The sequence below is a fragment of the Ahaetulla prasina genome, chromosome 2 (genome assembly GCF_028640845.1).
Source record: "Ahaetulla prasina isolate Xishuangbanna chromosome 2, ASM2864084v1, whole genome shotgun sequence".
Taxonomy (NCBI): domain Eukaryota; kingdom Metazoa; phylum Chordata; class Lepidosauria; order Squamata; family Colubridae; genus Ahaetulla; species Ahaetulla prasina.
Window position 1 is genome coordinate 22,049,357 of NC_080540.1, and position 22,055 is coordinate 22,071,411.

The 22,055-nt window shown below is 41.9% G+C and overlaps 1 protein-coding gene across 1 annotated transcript in view; it reads right to left on the bottom strand.

The window, feature by feature from the left end:
• CAMK1 (calcium/calmodulin dependent protein kinase I) overlaps window positions 1–19,449 on the bottom strand; it is a 67,085-nt gene extending 47,636 nt beyond the window's left edge. The window contains exon 1 of the mRNA XM_058170209.1: window positions 19,257–19,449. The gene's annotated coding sequence lies outside the window, so the exon portion shown is untranslated. The remainder of the gene's footprint in view (window positions 1–19,256) is intronic.
• Between the last annotated feature and the right edge of the window lie 2,606 nt (window positions 19,450–22,055).

Genomic DNA, 22,055 nt, shown 5'->3' on the forward strand with positions numbered 1-22,055 from the left:
CCTCCTTTTCCAAGTGATGCTAGCTTTCAATCCGCAGGAAAATCTTGAGGAAAAGGAAACGAGAGGGACAGCTATACATGCATTTTGAAATGGGTCATTTTCCCAAGATGGCTGCACCAGATGATGCTTTTTATGGATAGAAAGTTCATATGAACGCTTCCTGGTTGGCTCCGTTGGCAATGGAGGTGATCTTTCTGGTCACCAACCTCTGGATCATGTTGGACTGCTAAGACAGCGACAATCAGCTGTCCAGCAGTTCGGAAACCCCCCTCTTCGGGAGAAGAAGCGGTGGTGAGCAAAAAGAAGCAGAGGTAGAGCTTCCCTAGAGCTCCTGGAAGATACCAGGGGGCTCGAAGGGTTAAGCCCCCTCAGAACTTCAAAGTGCTCCAGATCCGAGGCTTTTTTCCTGCTCCGGCAGACCTAATTGCCGCGACCAACTTCCGGGACCAATTTTAACTTAAAGAAGATAATACCGGACTGAACAGAAACAGGAGAGCTCTAATTATAAAAGCAAGTAATCAATCAATTCCCTGTTATTTTTTTTTTAAGTTTTGGATTTGACTTCAAAGTGAAAATGGCGATCGTTCTTTAATGAGCTACGCAGTTGAAAACGAAAGTATTACAATTCTCTGTTTGCTGTTTATTGCTGAAGGCCAGCTGGAAATTTTTTAAACATTGTAATGAGAAGGAGAAGAGATCGAGATATTGAGACTGATTTAAAAAAAAAAGACTTAAAAGGTTTATCGTAATATTAGCGGGACCAATTTTAACTTAAAGAAGATAATACCGGACTGAACAGAAACAGGAGAGCTCTAATTATAAAAGCAAGTAATCAATCAATTCCCTGTTATTTTTTTTTAAGTTTTGGATCTGACTTCAAAGTGAAAATGGCGATCGTTCTTTAATGAGCTACACAGTTGAAAACGAAAGTGTTACAAGTCTCACTGTCTGTTGTTTATTGCTGAGGCCAGCTGGAAATTTTTTTTTTAAACATTGTAATGAGAAGGAGAAGAGATACTGAGACTGGAAAAAAAGACTTAAAAGGTTTATCGTAATATTAAGTTAAAGAGAAATTTTAAGAGATGGCAGCAAAACAATTAAAGTCAACTGCTACAAAAACTCCAGGAACATTAACACCGAGTCTCTCCAGCACATACAGCAGATACAAAATCACTAAATTTGGAAGCACTTCAGGATAACCTGAAAGAATTTATGAAAGAATCTCTTAACGATGCTATGAATTGGCAAACTTCCCAGATAGAGGATAAGTTTAAATTAATTACAGAAGAAATGTCAGAGATGAAAAAACAGATGTTAGAAATTCAGACTGGAAATAAAGAAGTTAAAGAAGGTTTGGTGTCAGCAGTACAGGGTCTGGCATCAAATGTGATTTTATTGGAGCAGGAAGTAGAAGAAATAAAGAAAGTTAATTTAAAATTGGAAAATAAGATTGAGGCAGTTCAAAGTAAAATGGATAAAGTTGATGATGAAATTGTTTTGGTACAATATAGAGCAATGGAACTTGCTTTACGAATCCGTGGACTAAAGAATGTAAAATGAGAATTTGAAGCAAATTTTTCGGAGGCCTTTGCAGAGATTTTGGCAGTTCGGCCAGTAGATGTGGCATTTATATTGATAAAATTTATCGTGTGAATTCCTGGATAGCAAGACAAAGAAATCTTCCCAGAGACATTGTTATTTATTTTACTACTAGAACAGTGAGAAATGAGATTTTACAAGCTTTTTAAAGGAGACAAGATTCAAGCGGCGGCCAAGATATTTTAATACTAAAGGAAATTCCCCCCAAAATGTTGAGAGGTAGGAAGGAGTTTGCTTTTTGGTGAACGAACTTAAAAAACGTCAGATTGAGTATAGATGGGACATCCCAATTGGTATAATAGTTTACTATGAAGGGAAAGCACATCGTCTTAATACAGTCAGTAAAGCACAAGAGTTTTATGCTTATGTGCTTAAGGCTGGAAGTCCACCATCTCCGGATGGTAGGAGAAAGGAAGGTGAAATTAAAGAAAAAGAAGTGATAGTAATGGAAGAAGACCGTTTACAAGCGTTGGATGTGTCTAAGATGGGATCAGAGATTCCAAAAGAGCCAAGGATGACAAGAGCAGCTGTCAAACGCAAGGAACAAGAAGAAAAGGCTCAACAGGCTCAATCTGCTATTACCAAGACGGAAACAGTGGGAGGAGCAAGGCCCAAAGAAAGATATGATTTGCGGCTGGTGCTTCAAAAGTTTCGATTGCTGATAATGGCAATTAGACTTTTATCTTGGAATGTCAATGGATTAAACTCACCACAAAAGAGAAGAAAGATATTTCATTATTTGAAGCAATTTAAAATGACATTGTATGTTTAAAAAACAGATGTTAGAAATTCAGACTGGAAATAAAGAAGTTAAAGAAGGTTTGGTGTCAGCAGTACAGGGTCTGGCATCAAATGTGATTTTATTGGAGCAGGAAGTAGAAGAAATAAAGAAAGTTAATTTAAAATTGGAAAATAAGATTGAGGCAGTTCAAAGTAAAATGGATAAAGTTGATGATGAAATTGTTTTGGTACAATATAGAGCAATGGAACTTGCTTTACGAATCCGTGGACTAAAGAATGTAAATGAAAATTTGAAACAAATTTTTCGGAGGCCTTTGCAGAGATTTTGGCAGTTCGGCCAGTAGATGTGGCATTTATATTGATAAAATTTATCGTGTGAATTCCTGGATAGCAAGACAAAGAAATCTTCCCAGAGACATTGTTATTTATTTTACTACTAGAACAGTGAGAAATGAGATTTTACAAGCTTTTTTTAAAGGAGACAAGATTCAAGCGGCCGGCCAAGATATTTTAATACTAAAGGAAATTCCCCCCAAAATGTTGAGAGGTAGGAAGGAGTTTGCTTTTTTGGTGAACGAACTTAAAAAACGTCAGATTGAGTATAGATGGGACATCCCAATTGGTATAATAGTTTACTATGAAGGGAAAGCACATCGTCTTAATACAGTCAGTAAAGCACAAGAGTTTTATGCTTATGTGCTTAGGCTGAAGTCCACCATCTCCGGATGGTAGGAGAAAGGAAGGTGAAATTAAAGAAAAAGAAGTGATAGTAATGGAAGAAGACCGTTTACAAGCGTTGGATGTGTCTAAGATGGGATCAGAGATTCCAAAAGAGCCAAGGATGACAAGAGCAGCTGTCAAACGCAAGGAACAAGAAGAAAAGGCTCAACAGGCTCAATCTGCTATTACCAAGACGGAAACAGTGGGAGGAGCAAGGCCCAAAGAAAGATATGATTTGCGGCTGGTGCTTCAAAAGTTTCCGATTGCTGATAATGGCAATTAGACTTTTATCTTGGAATGTTAATGGATTAAACTCACCACAAAAGAGAAGAAAGATATTTCATTATTTGAAGTAATTTAAAAATGACATTGTATGCTTACAAGGAAAACATATTAGAAGATTAGACCAGAAATATTTGATAAATTCGAAATTGGGAATACATTTTGTTGCATCTGCTACAGAAAAGAAGAATGGACTAGTTGTTTATATAAAGAGTAATTTATCTGCAACATTAACTGAGCCAGATAATCAAGGAAAATATATTGCTATTGAACTTTTATTGGAGGGGAAAAAAATACTTTTAATAGGAGTTTATGCACCAAATCAACAACAAGAAAAATTTTATAAGTTTTTACATAAAAGAATAACATCTTGGGATTATAAAACTCATATATTAATGGGTGATTGGAATGGAGTGATGGATATCCAGAAAGATAAAAGAAGTCTTAGAAATATTTCCAATCGTGTAAAACTGCCAAAGGCATTCTTTGATTTGATGGAAGATTTAGAATTGAGAGATGTATGGCGAGCATAATGAAAAGAGAGATTTTACATTTTTCTGACAGACATCAATCTTTTCTAGGATTGATTTCATTTTAATTACTAATGATTTGTTTTTCAGAGTGAAGAAGACAAAATTTGTTCTAGAACCTTGTCTGATCATAGCCGGTATGGATTGAGTTAGATCGGGAAAAAGAGGCCAGGAGGTCGTGGAGGATGAATGAGAACTTGTTTAAATATGAACAAAATGTAAATGAATGTAAAACTCTAATGAAGGAATTTTTTTCTTTGAACATGGATAAAGGGACACCTATAGAGATAGTTTGGGACACCAGTAAAGCTTATATGAGGGGAATTTTATTAGAGATGAATAATAAATATAGAAATAGACTGCACAAAAGGCGAAAAGAACTAGAAGAGGAAATTAAAAGGAAGGAGCAGTTATTGGTAGGCAATCCAGGAGATAGTAAAACAAAAGAGTCAATAAATATATTAAGAGGTCAATTTAATATGTTAATGGCAGATCAGGTGGCAACTAATTTACAATATGTAAGACATAATTTGTTTAATAATTCTAATAAACCTGGAAGGTGGTTAGCATATTTATTAAGAAAGAAACAGAAACGACGTATAATTGATAAAATAGAATATAGAGGTAAGGAAGTATATCAGCAAAATTTGATTAAAAAAGCTTTTTTAGAATATTATACTAAGTTATATTCTAGAGATGTGATTAGTGATAAAGATATAGATAGATATTTACAGGACCACGGTATTTTAGAAATTACAGTAGATCAAAGGGAAGAGTTGAATCAATTAATTTCTTCAGAGGAAATAGTGTTTGCAATTAAGCAGCTTAAAGCGAATAAAGCACCAGGTACAGATGGCTTGACAACTACTTATTATAAAAATTTACAAAATGAGATGATTGTACCACTTAAGGAGTTATTTAACAGAATACAAAGGGGAGGAGAAGCTCCTCCTTCATGGAGGACAGCTTTTATTTCATTAATACCTAAAGAAGATCGAGATGGTGTTAAACCAGAGAATTATAGGCCAATATCGCTTTTAAATACTGATTATAAGATATTTGCTAAGATACTAGCGAATAGATTGATGCCACTGATGAATCAATTAATTCATAATGACCAATCAGGATTTATTAAGGGGAGACAGATGAGATATAATATGAGACAAATTGTAAATTTACTTGAATATTTGGAAGGAAACAGCCAGGTTTCAGCAGCATTCCTCTTTTTGGATGCCGAAAAAGCTTTTGATAGATTGGATTGGCAGTTTTTGTTTAAAGTAATAGAAAAAATGCAATTTGGGGATTATTTTATTCAAGCAATTAAGGCTATATATCAAAAGCAAACAGCTCAAATAATAGTAAATGGTGGATTAACAGAATCTTTCAAGATTGAGAAAGGGACTAGACAAGGATGTCCCTTGTCACCATTATTATTCATTCTAACTTTGGAAATATTATTGAGTAAGATACGTGGTTTAGATCGAATAAAAGGAATTAGAATTAAAAATCAAGATTATAAATTAAGAGCGTTTGCAGATGATTTGGTTGTTTCTTTATCTCAACCAATACATTCAGCTGTATATTTGATGGAGACAATTGATCAGTATAGTAAGGTATCTGGGTTTAAAGTGAATCAACAGAAGACAAAATGATAATTAAAAATATGAATACACATCAGAGGAAGAATTAGAAAGAATAACTGGATATGAAGTAGTTAAAAAGGTTAAATACTTAGGAGTATACATTACAGCATCGAATGTAAAATTATATAAAAACAATTATGAGGTATTGTGGGGAAAAGTAATTAAAGAAATGGAGAAATGGAAGAAGTTACAATTATCATTGTTGGGAAGAGTGGCAGCTATAAAAATGAATGTTTTGCCTAGATTTTTATTTTTGTTTCAAATGATTCCAATTTTGAAGAAAGATGCAAATTTACAAGAATGGCAAAAGGATTAATAAATTTGTATGGAAGGGTAAAAACCGAGGATAAAGTTAAAAATAATGCAAGACGTTAGGAAAGAGGGGTTTAAAATGTCTAATTTGAAATTGTACTATGATGCAGTTGTTTTAACTTTAATTTCTGATTGGATTAATTTAACAGAGGAAAGGATTTTGAATATAGAAGGTTATGGTTTGTTATATGGATGGCACGCATATGTAATATATGACAAGAAAATTGATAAGACATTTAAGAATAATATGGTCAGAAGTGCGTTGTTGAGGATTTGGAAAAAATATCAATATAAGTTAGATGGAAAGATACCAATATGGACCATCCCCAGACATATGATAGAGAATATAAATATATTACAAAAAATGGAAGTTATCACTTACAAAGAGCTTTTGACTATGGAAAAAAGGGAATTACAGTTGAAATCTAGGGAGAAATTGAGGATGAAGGAAGAAATTATACATGGTTCCAGTATGGACAATTGCAATCTAGATGGAAAATAGATCAGAAAATTGGTATAAGGCAAAGTGATGATAATCTGGTAAAACAAATAAAAGATCAAGGTCAACAGCATATAAAGAGATTATATAATGTATTGGTTGAAATTGATTCAGAAATGGAGTTGGTTAAAGATTGTATGGTAAAATGGGCACAAAATTTTCAACAACCTATAATGTTAGAAACATGGGAAAAAATTTGGGTGAGGAATGTTAAATTCACATAAGCACAAAATTTAAGAGAAAATTTTATAAAATGTTTTATAGATGGCATTTAGATCCTAAAAAACTGTCATGTATGTATCCAAATGTGAAAGCAAAATGTTGGAGATGTGATTGTGAGGATGCTACCTATTATCATATATGGTGGACTTGCAAAAAAGTTAAAGCCTTTTGGATTAAAATATGGTGGATTATGCAGAACATTTTGAAAAAGAAGATCAAGTTTGTTCCACAGTTCTTTTATTAGGAATAATCTCAGATTGCACTGTTATAGAGACAAAACTGATTCTGAATTTAATAACTGCTGCAAGATTATTGATTGCACAATATTGGAAGAAAGAAGACTTACCTACAATTGGAGAATGGATTAGTAAAGTATCAAATTTAGCAGAAATGGCAAAATTTCTGCCTACTTGAAAGACTGTACACAAGAAAAATATATATTGGAATGGAGGAAGTGGATTGATTATATTCAAAATAAGTATCAGATTAAAAAATATCAATTAGTTTTTGAGTGAAGTTAGGAATTATTATGTATTAGTTTAAGAAAGAAGGGAATTGATAGTGTGATGGTGTGAAATGGAATATGTTTTATGTTATATTTTAGATTATGTTTGTTAGTTACAATACCCTGTATTCTGTTCTGGGAAGTCTCGGGGAAGGAGGCGGGGAAGGGGAAGACTATAAATTGATTGGTTGCCATTGTGCAGGAATAATGGTAGAATTAAACAAGTTGGAATGGTGTAATGTCGGGACTGCTCGGCAAACACTCCCGAAGGAAAGGGTAAGGAAAGAGGAGTAAAGAAGGAAGAAAGTAGGTAGGTAGGTGGGTAGGGAGGAAAGAAGGAGGAGAAGAAAGGATAGGAGGAGGAGAAGGAGAAGATAGAGGGTTAGAAAGGATGGTAGTGAGAAGTGGGAAGAGGAGGAAGTAGGAAAGCGAGGAGAAGGTGGTGGGGGAAGTTTAAGAAGGATGAGAAGGGAAGAAAGGATTAAAGGGGGGAGTGGCAGTCGAGCAGCCCTGACTGAGTATAATTTGAGTATAGGACTGATTGTTGGATAAGTGATTGTATTGTACTCTGGTCAAATTGTGGGAATTATTATGGAAAAATAAAAAAATTTTGCAAAAAAAAAAAAAAAAAAAAAAGAAAGTTCATATGAACCATACATCTGTTAAAAGGTAAGGGTAAAGGTTCCCTTCGCACATATGTGCTAGTTTTCCCGACTCTAGGGGGCGGTGATCATCTCCGTTTCAAAGAGCCAGCGCTGTCTGAAGATGTCTCCATGGTCATGTGGCCGGCATGACTCAACGCCAAAGGTGCACGGAACGCTGTTACCTTCCCACCGAAGGTGGTCCCTATTTTTCTACTTGCATTTTTTACGTGCTTTCAAATTGTTAGGTTGGCAGAAGCTGGAAGAAATAACGGGAGCTCACCCCATTACAAGGCACTAGGGATTCGAACCGCTGAACTGTCGACCTTTCGATCAACAAGCTCAGCATCTTAGCCACTGAGCCACCGCATCCCTTCTAACATGCCTCTTAGAGGGTACCAAATACATAATGCTGCACCGAAATGATTGTCTATTGTGTGAACAAAAAGAACTGGAGTTGTTAACCCCCCAGTAAAATCCTAGCCATCAGTTATCCCTAACTTTCCATTTCTTTCGAGAGACAGTTTCCCTCAAAACCTCTCTAACACACACATCAGCATCCACAGTCCAAAGCATTACCTTGTAACACAAGCCAATTGTGTATGACTGCATACAATAGAAAACTATTCTCTGTTCCACATTGCTGGAGTTTCATCTGAACGTGAATATTTATGTCACAGCCATCGTTAAATATTTCAAACTTGTTCCCCATTCAGGAGAAAGAAGCCTTGCAAGAATCAATACAGCAGGGGTCTCCAACCTTGGCAACTTTAAGCCTGGAGGACTTCAACTCCCAGAATCCCCCAGCCATCAAAGCTGGCTGGAGTATTCTGGGAGTTGAAGTCCTCCAGGCTTAAAGTTGCCAAGGTTGGAGACCCCTGCAATAGAGCATATTCAGCCTAGACACATAGACGTGAATATGCCACTCAAAAAAGGGAAATAAAAGATAATGTAATAAAGCAGATTTAAAAGGGAAGCAGCTCGCAGCAGCATTTTCCAAGGCAAAGCATGATAGTGTCTAAGACTCAAGAGACAACATTATATAATTTGAGACCTCTGTGGCGGAGCTCGCTGGATATGAATCTCAGATTCTTGATAAGCACCTAATTTTTAATGAAATCCACTTTGATTTGAGCATGGCTTGCAGAATTGGCTTTCAGACTTCTCCATGTTATTTCTCAGACCTGTATGATACTTCCAGGGTGTGCTTCCACCACCCCATTAAATGAAGGCTAATGATTTGAATTAAAAGACGCTTGCTCCTGGGGAGGAAAGCTATGGCAAATCTAGACAACGTACTAAAAAGCAGAGACATCACCCTGCCAACAAAAGTGCGTATAGTCAAGACTATGGTTTTCCCAGTTGCAATGTATGGCTGTGAAAGTTAGACCATAAGAAAGGCTGAGCGCCAAAGAATTGAGGCCTTTGAGCTCTGGTGCTGGAGAAGACTCCTGCGAGTCCCTTGGACTGCAAGGCGAACAAACAGGTCAGTCCTAGAGGAGATCAATCCTGACTGTTCTTTAGAAGGCCAGATCCTGAAGATGAAACAGAAATACTTTGGCCACGTAATGAGAAGGAAGGACTCACTGGAGAAGAGCCTAACGCAGAGAAAGATTGAGGGGAAAGGAAGAATGGGATGACAGAGAACGAGGTGGCTGGATGGAGTTACTGAAGCAGTAGGCGTGAGCTTAAATGGACTCCAGAGAATGGTAGAGGATAGGAAAGCCTGGAGGAATGTTGTCCATGGGGTCATGATGGGTCGGACACGACTTCACAACTAACAATAACAAATGATTTGAATAGAGCAGGGGTCTCCAACCTTGGTCCCTTTAAGACTTGTGGACTTCAACTCCCAGAGTCCCTCAGCCAGCAAAGCTGGCTGAGGAATTCTGGGAGTTGAAGTCCACAAGTCTTAAAGGGACCAAGGTTGGAGACCCCTGGAATAGAGGATTTGATCTGTGAGAGGGATGTTTATCTCTGTCTCTTCCTCGCTTGTTCCCTAGCTCTCCTTATCTTGGTTTATTCTATACTCTGGCTCCATTCTATCTCAAAAGAATTGGAGAGAAATAGAGGCAAAAGAACTTGGGGAAGTCCATTTTCCACCTGGTGTCTATTCTCACTTCTGCAGCTAATATATCCTAAGGCAGGGGTCTCCAACCTTGGTCCCTTTAAGACTTGTGGACTTCAACTCTTTGCTGGCTGAGGGACTCTGGGAGTTGAAGTCCACAAGTCTTCAAGGGACCAAGGTTGGAGACCCTTGTCCTAAGATACTATATTGATTCTTTTTTTTTAAAAAAAGTGAAGGATAGAGCAGAGGTATGCCCAGAATCAGAAAGAACGGAGTCTCCAGCTCAGGAAGGCAGGGAGATCTGACAAGGCATTACAGGCTACAGTGGGGTGCAGCCTTCCTTGTACCTCCATACTAGCTTGCTTTCCTCAAATGCACTGAGGCAGTGGTCCCCAAGTGGTCTCCACAGAACCGGCAGTGGACCGGTTCTATAGAGACAGGTTTTTTTCACAGATCGGAGGGGGCATGGTTTTGCATGCTGCTTGCATCCCACGGATGGGGCTTCGGTTGTTTGCATGGCCCAGTTTCTGGCATGCTGCAGCTGGTCCACAGACCAGCGGTTGGAAACTCCTGCCCTGGAGGATACTATCCTGCCATCAACATAGAAACAAGTTTGGACTGTCAGTTTCCATGCTTGAAATGGGCCTATCTGTCATCGATAATTAGAACTGTAGAAAAAACAATGGCTACCAACCTGCCTTCCATTGAGGACCTGTATACTGCACGAGTCAAAAAGAGGGCTGTGAAAATATTTACAAACCCCTCGCATCCTGGACATAAACTGTTTCAACTCCTACCCTCAAAACGACGCTATAGAGCACTGCACACCAGAACAACTAGACACAAGAACAGTTTTTCCCCGAACACCATCAATCTGTTAAACAAATAATTCCCTCAACACCGTCAAACTATTTACTAAGTCCGCACTACTATTAATCTTCTCATCGTTCCCATCACCCATCTCCTCCCACTTATGACTGTATGACTGTAACTTTGTTGCTTGTATCCTTACGATTTATATTGATATTGTTTCCTGATTGCTTATTTGTACCCTATGACTATCATTAAGTACCTTAGAATTCTTGATGAAGGTATCTTTTCTTTTATGTACATTGAGAGCATATGCACCAAGACAAATTCCTTGAGTGTCCAATCACATTTGGCCAATAAAAAATTCTATCTATCTAGCTAGCTGAGGCACAAACTCTAGTTGGTCATTGGACTGGCCCCCAACCCACGTTCATTCATTTTTGCTTTTATACCTCACATTTTCTCTGGAGACTCAAAACACCTCTTGATTTTACAGTATCTCCACCAAAAAATACTATACTGATCAGCCCAAAGTTACTTGTGAATGCCATGCTTGAACAGAGATTTAATTTGGAGTCTCCCCACCCACCCACCCAGCAGTCTTGCCTTACTGGATCTCTTTCCTTCTGTGGGAGATTTTCAAGGAAAGGAGAAAGTTTGTTTGTCCCCCCCACCCCCCAAGTTTAATGAGCTACAGAACCAAGCAATCGCTGCCATCTTAGCCAATGATGATGGAGGTTATAGTTCAAAAGCATCCGAGGGGCACAGGTTTTTCTCATGCCAACCAGCTCTACTCTCTTGACAGGAAGAGCCTAATATAATTCTTAACAATGAGGGGGAAGGTTTGTTCTCTGAGCTAGTAGGTTGGTTTCTGAACATTTCGCTACCAGGCTAGGTAACATCTTCAGTGGAGTTTAGGGGATGTCAGTGTCAGTGTTCCTCTGTTTATAAGGGCTTTGTGATGGGTGAGGTGTGACTGTGTCAAGTGAGGGTGTCTCAACCCTAACCCATCACACCTGACCCATCACAAGACCTGACCCCTCACAAAGCCCTTATAAACAGAAGAATGGACATTAACATCTCCTAAACCAGGCCTGTCAAACTGGTGGCCCTCGAGCCAGATACTTCATGGGCAGGCCATGCCCACCCTGGCTCTGCAAGGGCAAAAAATGTCGCGATACATCGCGATCCGGCTCATGACGCGATTGAGTTTGAAACCCGTGTCCTAAACCTTCACCCTCATCCTACACCTGAGCTACAGGTATTCACCGTTGCATTCTTAACAATATTTCTGAACTACAACTTGCACATTGCTCATCATTGACTCTAGATGAGTGGGGCTTTGGAGAGCTGCAGTTCATTCGTATCTGGCCTACCGGCAAATGACTTTATTTCTTCCATCTAGTTTTCGGTACCTATCAATGAGGATCCAGGAGAAAAAATTAGCAAGATAGTGTAAACATAGTCATGGGCTGCTGGTCCAACATGTTCACATATTCACAAACGGCACAGAGGCCTTTAATCATCCTTAGTAATGCAGCAAGGGTAGTTCTACTGGATTTCTTCGCTTATGTTCAAGATAGCAGCCATATCTGGCTCTCCAGGTATTGCTCATTTTGCATATACCCAAATGGCATAAGGGCCTTTAATTATAGTAATGCAGCAAGAGTTGTTCTACTGGCTTTTTCCTCCTTGTGTTCAGGTTAGGCTGCAATATATGGCTCTCCAGATACAGTCCTCGACTTACAACCACAATTGTAACACTTCTGTCGCTAAGTGAGACTGTTCTTAAGCGGGTTTTGCCCCGTTTTGCTTGCCACAGTTGTTAAGTGCACTGTTAAGTTAGCAACACGGTATTCAGTGAATCTGGCTTTTCCATTGACTCTGCTTGTCAGAAGGTCGCAAAAGCAGATCACATGACTTCGGGGCATTGCAACCGTCATAAATATGAGCCGGTTGCCAAGCACCCTGTATTGTAACCTCATGACCATGGGGATGCTGCAATGGTTGTAAGGGTGAAAAATGGTCATAAGTCATATTTTTCAGCGCCGTTGTAATTTCTAACCGTCCCTAAACCAATGGTTCCAAGTCGAGGATTATCTGTACTGCTGATTTTATGTCAGCCACAGCTGGCTAGTGGCAGTGGTGAGACTGACTGAGGTGGAGAGTGCCTTGGCTAGTGGTGAGACTGATCACGGGGAATACACTCTAGCAATATCTGAATAGTTGCACCTTCTTGTCTTCTGCAGTTCCATATGCACTGTGTGCCAGTGGTGGAATTATTATTTTTTTTACTGTGTGGGCGTAGCTTGGTGGGTGTGGCAGGGGAAGGATACTGCAAAATCTCCATTCTCACCCCACTCTGGGGCCAGCCAGGGGTGGTATTTGCCAGTTCTCCGAATTACTCAAAATTTCTGCTACTGGTTCTCCAGAACCTGCTGAATAGCACCCCTGCTCAGTGGTGGGTTTCAAATTTTTTTACTACCAGTTCTGTGGGCGTGGCTTTTTTTTTTTTTTACATTTATATCCCGCCCTTCTCCGAAGACTCAGGGCGGCTTACAGTGTATAAGGCTTGGTAGGAATGTCATGGCTTGGTGGGCGTGGCAGGGGAAGGATACCGTAAAATCTCCATTCCCTCCGCAATCCAGGGGAAAGTTACTGCAAAATCCCCATTTCCTCCCGAGTAGCTGGAGACAGAGAATAGATGGGGGTGGGGCCAGTCAGAATTTTTACAACTGGTTCTCTGAACTACTCAAAATTTTCACTACCGGTTCTTCAGAACTGGTCAGAATCTGCTGAAACCCACCTCTGCCCCTGCTCTATGCCCATATCCTTGCTTTCATATACATAGCCGTGGTGAACCCAGTGGTTAGAATGCAGTATTGCAGGCTAACTCACTGCTCATTGTCAGCAATTCGATCCTGACTGGCTCAAGATCGTCTCAGCCTTCCATCCTTCTGAGGTCGGTAAAATGAGGATCCAGATTTTGGGGGGCAATATGTAAACCACTTAGAGAGGGCTGTAAAGCACTATGAAGCAGTACATAAGTCTAAGTGCTATTGCTATTACCATATAGCAGGGAACAGTTGTTTGGTAAGTAGAAGGGGTTAAACAGGCCGCTGGATGTGTGGTGCAGAAGCAGCAATATGTACTGTATAGATGCCAGGAAGGAAGGAATCTTCTCCTGAAAAGAGATCTTGGGAGATTACCAGCTGCCAAGAGCCTAGCCTGAACTCTGTATGTTGTAACATAGACAGCCATCTGCCAATAGCTTCTACTTACCGGTTTGCCCGATCAGAGAACATTTAATCTAGGCCTCAGGCAAAGTCATACCGCCATAGCTTCCTTTGAAAAGAAAACCGAAGATGCTGAAGATTTAATTACACTTTTAACATGGAACTAGAGTTTCGGGTCCTGCTTTGTTACAGCAGTAAGTTAAAAGTGGATCTTCACCGATTACGATCGTCTCAGGTTTTTCTGAAAGCAAACCATGCATTCAGGCTGCTTAACAAAGGGGCCGCAAAATGATCCCACGCTCCTCAAAGGCCAAAATGAAGACATTTTAAAGGTATTTTCTGTTTGAAGATAGTGGGACGGGTGCCCGTGTATTCTTGAAACTCAGAACAAATTGTTTAATTCCAAGAGTAACATTGTGTGCACCGGGCAGCAGTCGGTGGTTCTTAGAACCGTTATGGAAACCACAACAATCTAAAATCTAGCTATCCCCTTTATAATGGCCATCTTATCAGATTTCCTGGTATTTTCTGAGCCCAGAAACTATCCGTCTGACTCCCGATGTGACTCTCGAAGAGGAAGAAGACTGTAAGATAAGATGGTATAAGTAGGTGTGTGTGGCAACAGCAGAAGGAGACAGTGGCAAACACTATCACATTCATTAACAGGCAGGCAGCCCAATGAGTCAGCTACTACAGACCAAGCTCAGAGAGAATCATGCAAGCCCTTGCCATCTACAGACACAGCTTCCTGCTTAGGTTGTTGCAGCATGCTCTACTACATTGAGCTTCCTTTGAAGACCACTCAAAAGCTTGTCAGGAACGCAGGAGCATAGGTAGTTATGGGTACACCCAGGGATGGGCTGCTGGGGATTCACAGGGGTTCGGGAGATATATTATTCTTATAATATATCATATATCAGATATATATTATATATCTCCTTATATTTACTCATATATGTGTTTATATACTATATAATCTTTTTGTATGATACCTACATAAATTGTTGTGACAAAATAAAATAAATAAAAATAAATAAATAAACCTCTAGCTAAGATTCTGTGCAGTTCGGAGAACTCCCAAATCCCACTCCTGGATGGCCCCACCCATCCTCCTCTCCCCTCCCCTCCCCTCCCAGGAGTCCCCACGCAGTCTGTTTTGGATGCAGGTAAGTGTAGGGCATACACGGAGACTCGGGGAGGGCAAAAAATGGGCCTACCAGAAATTCAGGAAAGCCAGAAACCGGCCCGTTTCCAGCCTCCGGAGGGCCTCCAGAGCCTGGGGAGGCCGTTTTTGCCCTCCCAGAGGCTCGAAGAAAGCCTCCGGAGCCCGGGAAAGGCAAACACACACACCACCATGCTGCAGGAGGCCAACTAGGCCACGCCCACCGAGCAACCGGGCATAGAACCCCTTGCTAAAATTTTTGAAGCTCACCCCTGGGTACACCACCGTATGTTTATAGGTGATACCACAAGAGAACAAACTTTGATGGCTCCCAGGAGGCGGATTACCATCTGTAAAGCTCTTCATGGCATGTGGCCAAGTTGGAGGAGGAGGAGCTGCCTATCTCTAGTCATCTCTGGCCATCCCACACGATCTGAAAGGGGTTGATATACTCTGGCTCCCTTCTATAACATCTGAGGGGATCTAGAAGATATATGGCTTCTCTTGTCTCTGTTCTCTGTGTATTCAGGTAATCCTCGACTTACGACCACCATTGAGCCCAACATTTCTGTGGCTTAGCGAGACAGTTGTCAAGGGAGTTTGGCCTCATTTTACAATCGGAAGGTCACAAAAGGTGATCGCATGGCACTGCAATGCTCATCAACATGGGTCAGTTACCCAGCGTCTCAATTTTGATCACATGGCCATGGGGATACTGCAATGGTCATAAGCCTGGAAAATGGTCACTTTTTTCAATGTCGTCGTAACTTTGAATGGTCACTAAACAAATTGTTGTAAGTCGAAGACTATCTGTACTCATTCTCCCCTCCCCCTTGATGTCCTGATGACTCGACTCTGCTGCCCTTTCAGAGTCAGGGTTTGAAGAACTGGCTCTTAACCCAGGCATTGGGCCAGGTTGTTACATGAGACCATTCTACAAGGGTTAAGAGAACGATTGTCTTCAGACTTGCTATGTTGTTTTCTTTCTTTCCTTCTCTTTTTTTTTTTTTTGGTTTGGATATTTTCTGGGCTTGATTTTTTTTTAATCCAATGCTAGCTGCCCAGAATCACACCTGCAAGTCGGGCAACCCCATTCATTGATGTAAATTGATCTCTACTGTGTTGGATTTTCCTTGTTACGCCTCGTATTGAGACTCTCGGTACTTGTGGGCAGGGGAGGGATTCGAAAATTTTAGCAAGGGGTTCTCTGCCCGGTTGCTGGGTGGATGTGGCCATAGTGGGCATGGCCTAGTCAGCCTCCTGCACCACGGCGTGCGGGGGCATTTTTGCCCTCCCTGTGCTCTGGAGGTTTTCCTCGGGCCTCTGGGAGGACGAAAACGGCCTCCCAGGCTCTGGAGGACCTCTGGACGCCCTTCCCGAACTTCCAATAAGCCCATTTTTTACCTTCCCTGAGCCTCCACGCGCGCCCTGCACTTACCTGCATCCAAAAGGGGCCACATGGGGACTCCTGGGAGGGGGGGGTAGGGTAGGCGGGGCCAGCTAGGAGTGAGATTTGGGGGTTCTCCGAACTGCACAGAATCTTAGCTAGAGGTTTTCCCAAACCCCTGAAAATCCCCAGCAGCCCACCCCTGCTTGTGGGGCCTTTGGGTCCCCTTGCAGCCCAGCCTACCTCCCGTGGTTCCTGTGAGAATATAGGGTTGTGGAGATCCTGATCTTAAGCCACCTTGAAGGCCTAGTGGGGGAAGATGAGATTGCCATCAAGCAAACAATATCAATATACACATTGTGTAGTGCCTGTTGGGGATGTGAGAGGTGGCACCTGTGACTTATACAGCCTGCTGGACTGGTCTAGAGAAAGCTGAGAAGGGGAGTTCCTGGTCTATCTCTGGTGGAAGCCATTCGGTAGAACAGAATGACCAGAATGGGCCTCTGGTGGCTCAGACTGCTAAGTCTGTCTGTTATTAACACAGCTGCTTGCAATTACTGCAGGTTCAAGTCCCACCAGGCCCAAGGTTGACTCAGCCTTCCATCCTTTATAAGGTAGGTAAAATGAGGACCCAGATCTTTGGGGGCAATAAGTTGACTTTGTATATAATATACAAATGGATGAAGACTATTGTTTAACATAGTGTAAGCCGCCCTGAGTCTTCGGAGAAGGGCGGGATATAAATGCAAATAAAAATAAAATTGCTTAGGAATGTCCGTAAGAGGTGGTGAAGAAAATGTCTAAATAACAGCCCGACTGTGTGATTGCAGCCCCCTCCCCTTTTCTGTGCATCATATGCAAAAGTCCATATAAAAAGGGGCAGGGCTTTGAGTATTGGGCTAAAGCCACCATCTTATTATTATTATTTTTTACTTTAGTCTGTCAACACCCCTGGAGCTTTTGATTTTCTACAGCAGCCACCAAACAACTGCAACACCTTATTAGATGAACAGAAGCTAAACCGAACTGTACTGAGCAAAATTTTCTCCCAGGGGGAAAAAAAAAGGGAAAAAAATTGTATAAGACAAGTTATAATGATTATGATGACAATGCAAGCACAATTGAGAAGCTGTCCATGATCATAATCTACTTTATTAATCTGGTGATTAGCATTAGCAGTTCTTTCTCCACTCTCTTCCTTAGAGCATGATCAGCGCATGGAGACAAGGGGATCTCTTTTAGCCAAAGAAACGTTCAATGTGACAAACCCCAGTCTTGGCTCCACAGCAACATTGACAGAAGAATTAAGAACGTATTAACCTTCAATATTAATAAGGAGAGTTGCAAAGGTAGTAGAAGATTCTTTGCCAAGGTTTCAAATATGCCCACATGGTGACAAAAGCCCAAGCAGATTTTTTCTCAGCTCACTGCCTTTCCAGCACCTGTGTGATGGACTACAAAATCCATCATATCCAGCCGGGTGGGTGGGTGGGTGGGTGGGGGAGCCACAGTTGAATTAGAAGATGCTGGGATGGGATAGACAGCACAAAGATAGACCACTGTGGTAGAAAGCAAGCTAGGCACCCTACTAATAAGAGTGGTGATGACTGAAAGAACCTACAAAACAATTATATAATGCGCACACCCAAAGACAGGCAGGAGCGATGACAAACATAGGCTTACCTTTACAGAAACACACACACACACACACATACACAACCTGCATGCCTGCACACAGACACAGAAGCTAACGAAGTCCAAGTTCTAACCCATATTTCCCTACTCAGGTGCACCTTTCCAATTAAATAAACAAACAGAAAATCAGTAGATGGACATCGGCATTGAATTGAAGACCAACCCATCAATTCAAGGATCCCTGCACACCTCCCAGGTGTAGAGAAGCCAAAAAACAAAAGGGGGGGGGAAAGCCTGTCGTATTGTACAGAGTTTGGTCTCCCACAAAAGCCCACAGATGGTCGATCCATTCAAAGAAATAACATGTGCCCAGGCGTGAACAGGAAGAAAGGGGATGATGGTCAGGGATCATCACCTGACGTAGAATCCAGTAAAGGTTTCGTTGTTATCAACTCAAAAATCAGCGAAACATTTCAGGCGGTCTGCTGCTGTTTTCATTCATTCATACACACAGGCACACTATACTCCCCATAATCTCTGCATTGGCCATGTGGGCAGGGACTCCTGGGAGCATTCTTTTAAACCCAGAGGGAGCAGCAGCGGGTTGCCTGCTCCCTGCTGCAACCCAATGCTCACTTTATGCAGGTGCCAGTATATGCCCACCTTCCATGCACACAGGGTATACACACAGGGCGGGCAAGCAATGCCAGCAGAGAGAGAGGGAGGGAAGGAAGGAAGGAAGGCGTCAAGAGGGAGCAGAACTGCCACTAACCAAGGGGGACAACCGCACAAGCCACCACCCTAATCCTGGGCTCTTCCAACCATAAGTCCCGCCGTTTCAAGTCGGGCTAACTCTCAAGTCAGGATGGGAAGAGGAGCGGTCTTGAAAAGGAAGATCGTCCCCGCCAGGATGAGCAACTCGGGTTTTAAGGATGGGCGGAGGGGCAAGTCCACCGCCAACCCTACCCAATGGCCCTGGGACCGCCGGGGGTGGGTGGGGGGGAGGCGCATCCATCCTACAGCCAAAGCCGACCAACCCTCCCGCAGGGTTGTCTCCGCAGGCAGATCCAAGGCAAAACACCCGGGACTCTTCAGCACGGATGAGATACACCGCAATAGGCGGCCAAGCGTCGGCACAAAGAGGCAAAGGCGCCGGCAAAGACGCCCAGGCGCCGGTGGCGGCAGAAGCAGCCCGATGCAGACGGACAATGCCACGCAGTCACACCCGTTCCATCCCCTCTGCCCAATCTGGGCTCACACTTACGGGGTGGGGGAATCGCGGGCGAGGGAGGGCTCCGTCCGGCGGCTTCCCGGGAAAGGTGGGTCCGGAGGGAAGAAGTCCTTGCGACCCCCACCCCGCCCCTCCCCGCCCTGTTGTGCCCGGCGCTGGAGAAAACCTCGGTCCCGCTTCTCTCCTCGCCTTGCCTTTTGCGCTCGCTTGCTCTCCACTCCAGCCACCCGCGAGGTGTCAGCGCGAGTGGGAGGAGTCAGGTCGCATAAAGGGAGCCAATCCGCGGCCCCAGAGGCGGGAACGGCCCGGCCAGGGGTTTAAACTCCAATTAACGAAGGCTGGAGGAGAAGAAAGAGCTGGGGCGGAATGCCAAGGCGGCCCCATTCATAAACTTCCAGGCGAGCGCGTGTCCGCCCGGGGGGGCCGAATTACCTTTGGATTTAGGGATTTAGCGCAGTCACTTTCACCCCTCGCGGCTCTAACTCGCTTTCTCCGCTGAGCCTCCTCTTGCAAGAAAGCCGCTCTTCTGCGATGCGCCCAAGCAAGGGCTTGAGTTCTGCAAAGGCGCGCCGAGTCGTCTTCTTCCTTCTTGCTGGATCGCCAAAACCTTGGCGGAAAGTTGGGCTTATCTTGGGAACGAAATCCCAAAGGTGCTTCCCCCCTCACTCCCCCCAAGAGGCCACTGGACTTTCTGTTTTTTTTCTTTGAAGACGTTTCGCTTCTCAGCCAAGAAAGCTTCATCAGAGCTGAAGAAGCTTTCTTGGATCTTCTTCATCAGAGCTGAAAGGTGAAGAAGCTTTCTTGGCTGAGAAGCGAAACGTCTTCAAAGAAAAAAACCAGAAAGTCCAGTGGTCTCTTGGAAAAAAAAAAAAAGCACCTTTGGGACAACCATGACCTGGATGACTGAGAATCTCCATAGAGACACTTGGGAACGAAAGCATTCTGTACCGTTTCCATAGAGGTTTGCTGCAGGGATGACTTTCTATTTGGAAAGTTAGCTTGGAGATCCATTTCATTTTTTTACAGGTTCATCTCCCATCCCCCCTTTTCTGATAGCTATTCAGCCCATGGTTGTGCTTGTATTTTGAATTTACGCTAACCGTTGCCTTCCTGCCTGACTGGGACTGGGCAGGACAGGTCTCCAACTGGTGTAGTTACCAGGAGAGACTCATCTGTATATCTAGATCCTTATGTACCAGTCTTAGCTTTCTTCAGTTTAGCGTCTTCCAATTGTGTTGGGTCTATCCCAGTCTTCCAGCATTGGTTGAAAAACATTTACCAGGAGTTGTAGTCCCAACACAATAACAGGGTGCCAAGTGAGTTATGGTGTCTCTAACTAAGATCAGTTCAAATTCAGTAATCTTCCTTGTATTTCTTAGGTCACCTCCACCAAATTCTCCCATATTTTGGAGATGTGACAACCAACACTGAAAGACACCCAGTGTGCCTGACTGCAAAGCACGAATACTAGAATCCATTTACACTGGTTATTATTATTATTTTATTATTTATCTTGTTTCCTCCAGTTCAAGGCAACGTATCTGGAACATCTTCCTATCGATTCTACACACACAGTAAGTTTCTACTAGACTATCGTTTGGCAGGCTATTAGGCTAGACTACTGAAAGAGGACTACTGAATTGTTTTTAAAATGATAATCCTCAGATAATAGAGATTGAAAAATGGAAAAACAGGACAATGAGATTTAAAAATATTAAGTATCTGGGATGAAATTTATATACAAATGGTTTTTTACACCATACAATTTCCAAGTTGTTTTCCTGCAGCTTTTTAATTTGTAAAGCTGCTGAAAAACATTACTCTACTCTGCTTTTAATCCTGAGTGATGTCTTGAGAATTTATCTCTTATTTTTGTCCTTTTTGCATCATACCCAGAACCGATAGTTTGGGGCAATTGACAAAAATTGTAAATGAGCAGAATAAGCAAATGATAATTCCTTTTAAAAATAAATTAAGAAAGCATCTAGTTTTGGTATCTGGAGTATTTCCCCTTCTTTCCAATATAATCATTGTGCAAAAACAGCAAAATTTATGTGACAATCCCATTTCTACTTTACCATCTCCGTGCCAATCATTTCAATCTTAGAGAACACAGGAAAGCAAGTGTTTTTGTGGAATGTTTCTTAAAACAAATATTCCAAGCAAACATTTCACAGTCCTAGCCTGTTATGACAGCCAAGAAAACAAACTAATAGATCATTGAGCAAATAAGTGCAGAATTCTCACTCATGGCACAAATGACCAGATTCAAATTATCCTACTTCAGACACATTCTGACCCAGCTTTCTGGAAAAAGCTCTAATCCTGAGAAAGGTGGAAGAAAAGAGAACAAGAGGCTGACCAGCAGCAAGGTAAATGGATTAAGTTGTAGTGGCAATGAATGCATCACTTGGGAGACGTGAAAGAACAGGTGAGGAACAGATCGTCATGGAGAAAATCTATGCGGTTGCTAGGAGTCGAAAATGACTTGATGGCACATAATCATTCAACAGTCAATCATCCTGCTATGTGGAAATCACTTTAGTTCATTAAATTGACTATGATCACCAGGCAGCTAAATAGCCACATCCAGCCCACGTTAACTTCCCTTTTAACTCTTTGAGAGTTGCTGTATAGAGTACTGTATATACCCAACCGATCCGATTAGCTTTTAGTTCAATTTATTGGGACATTCCCCCACAGAATATTTAACAATGAGTTCACATGTTGTGTGAAACTAGACATTCAGCCATTCAACCACTGTGCAACACCTCCCTGCCCCACACTCTTGGCCCCTCCCCAAAGAATTGGGGGGGGGGAAATCAGACACAT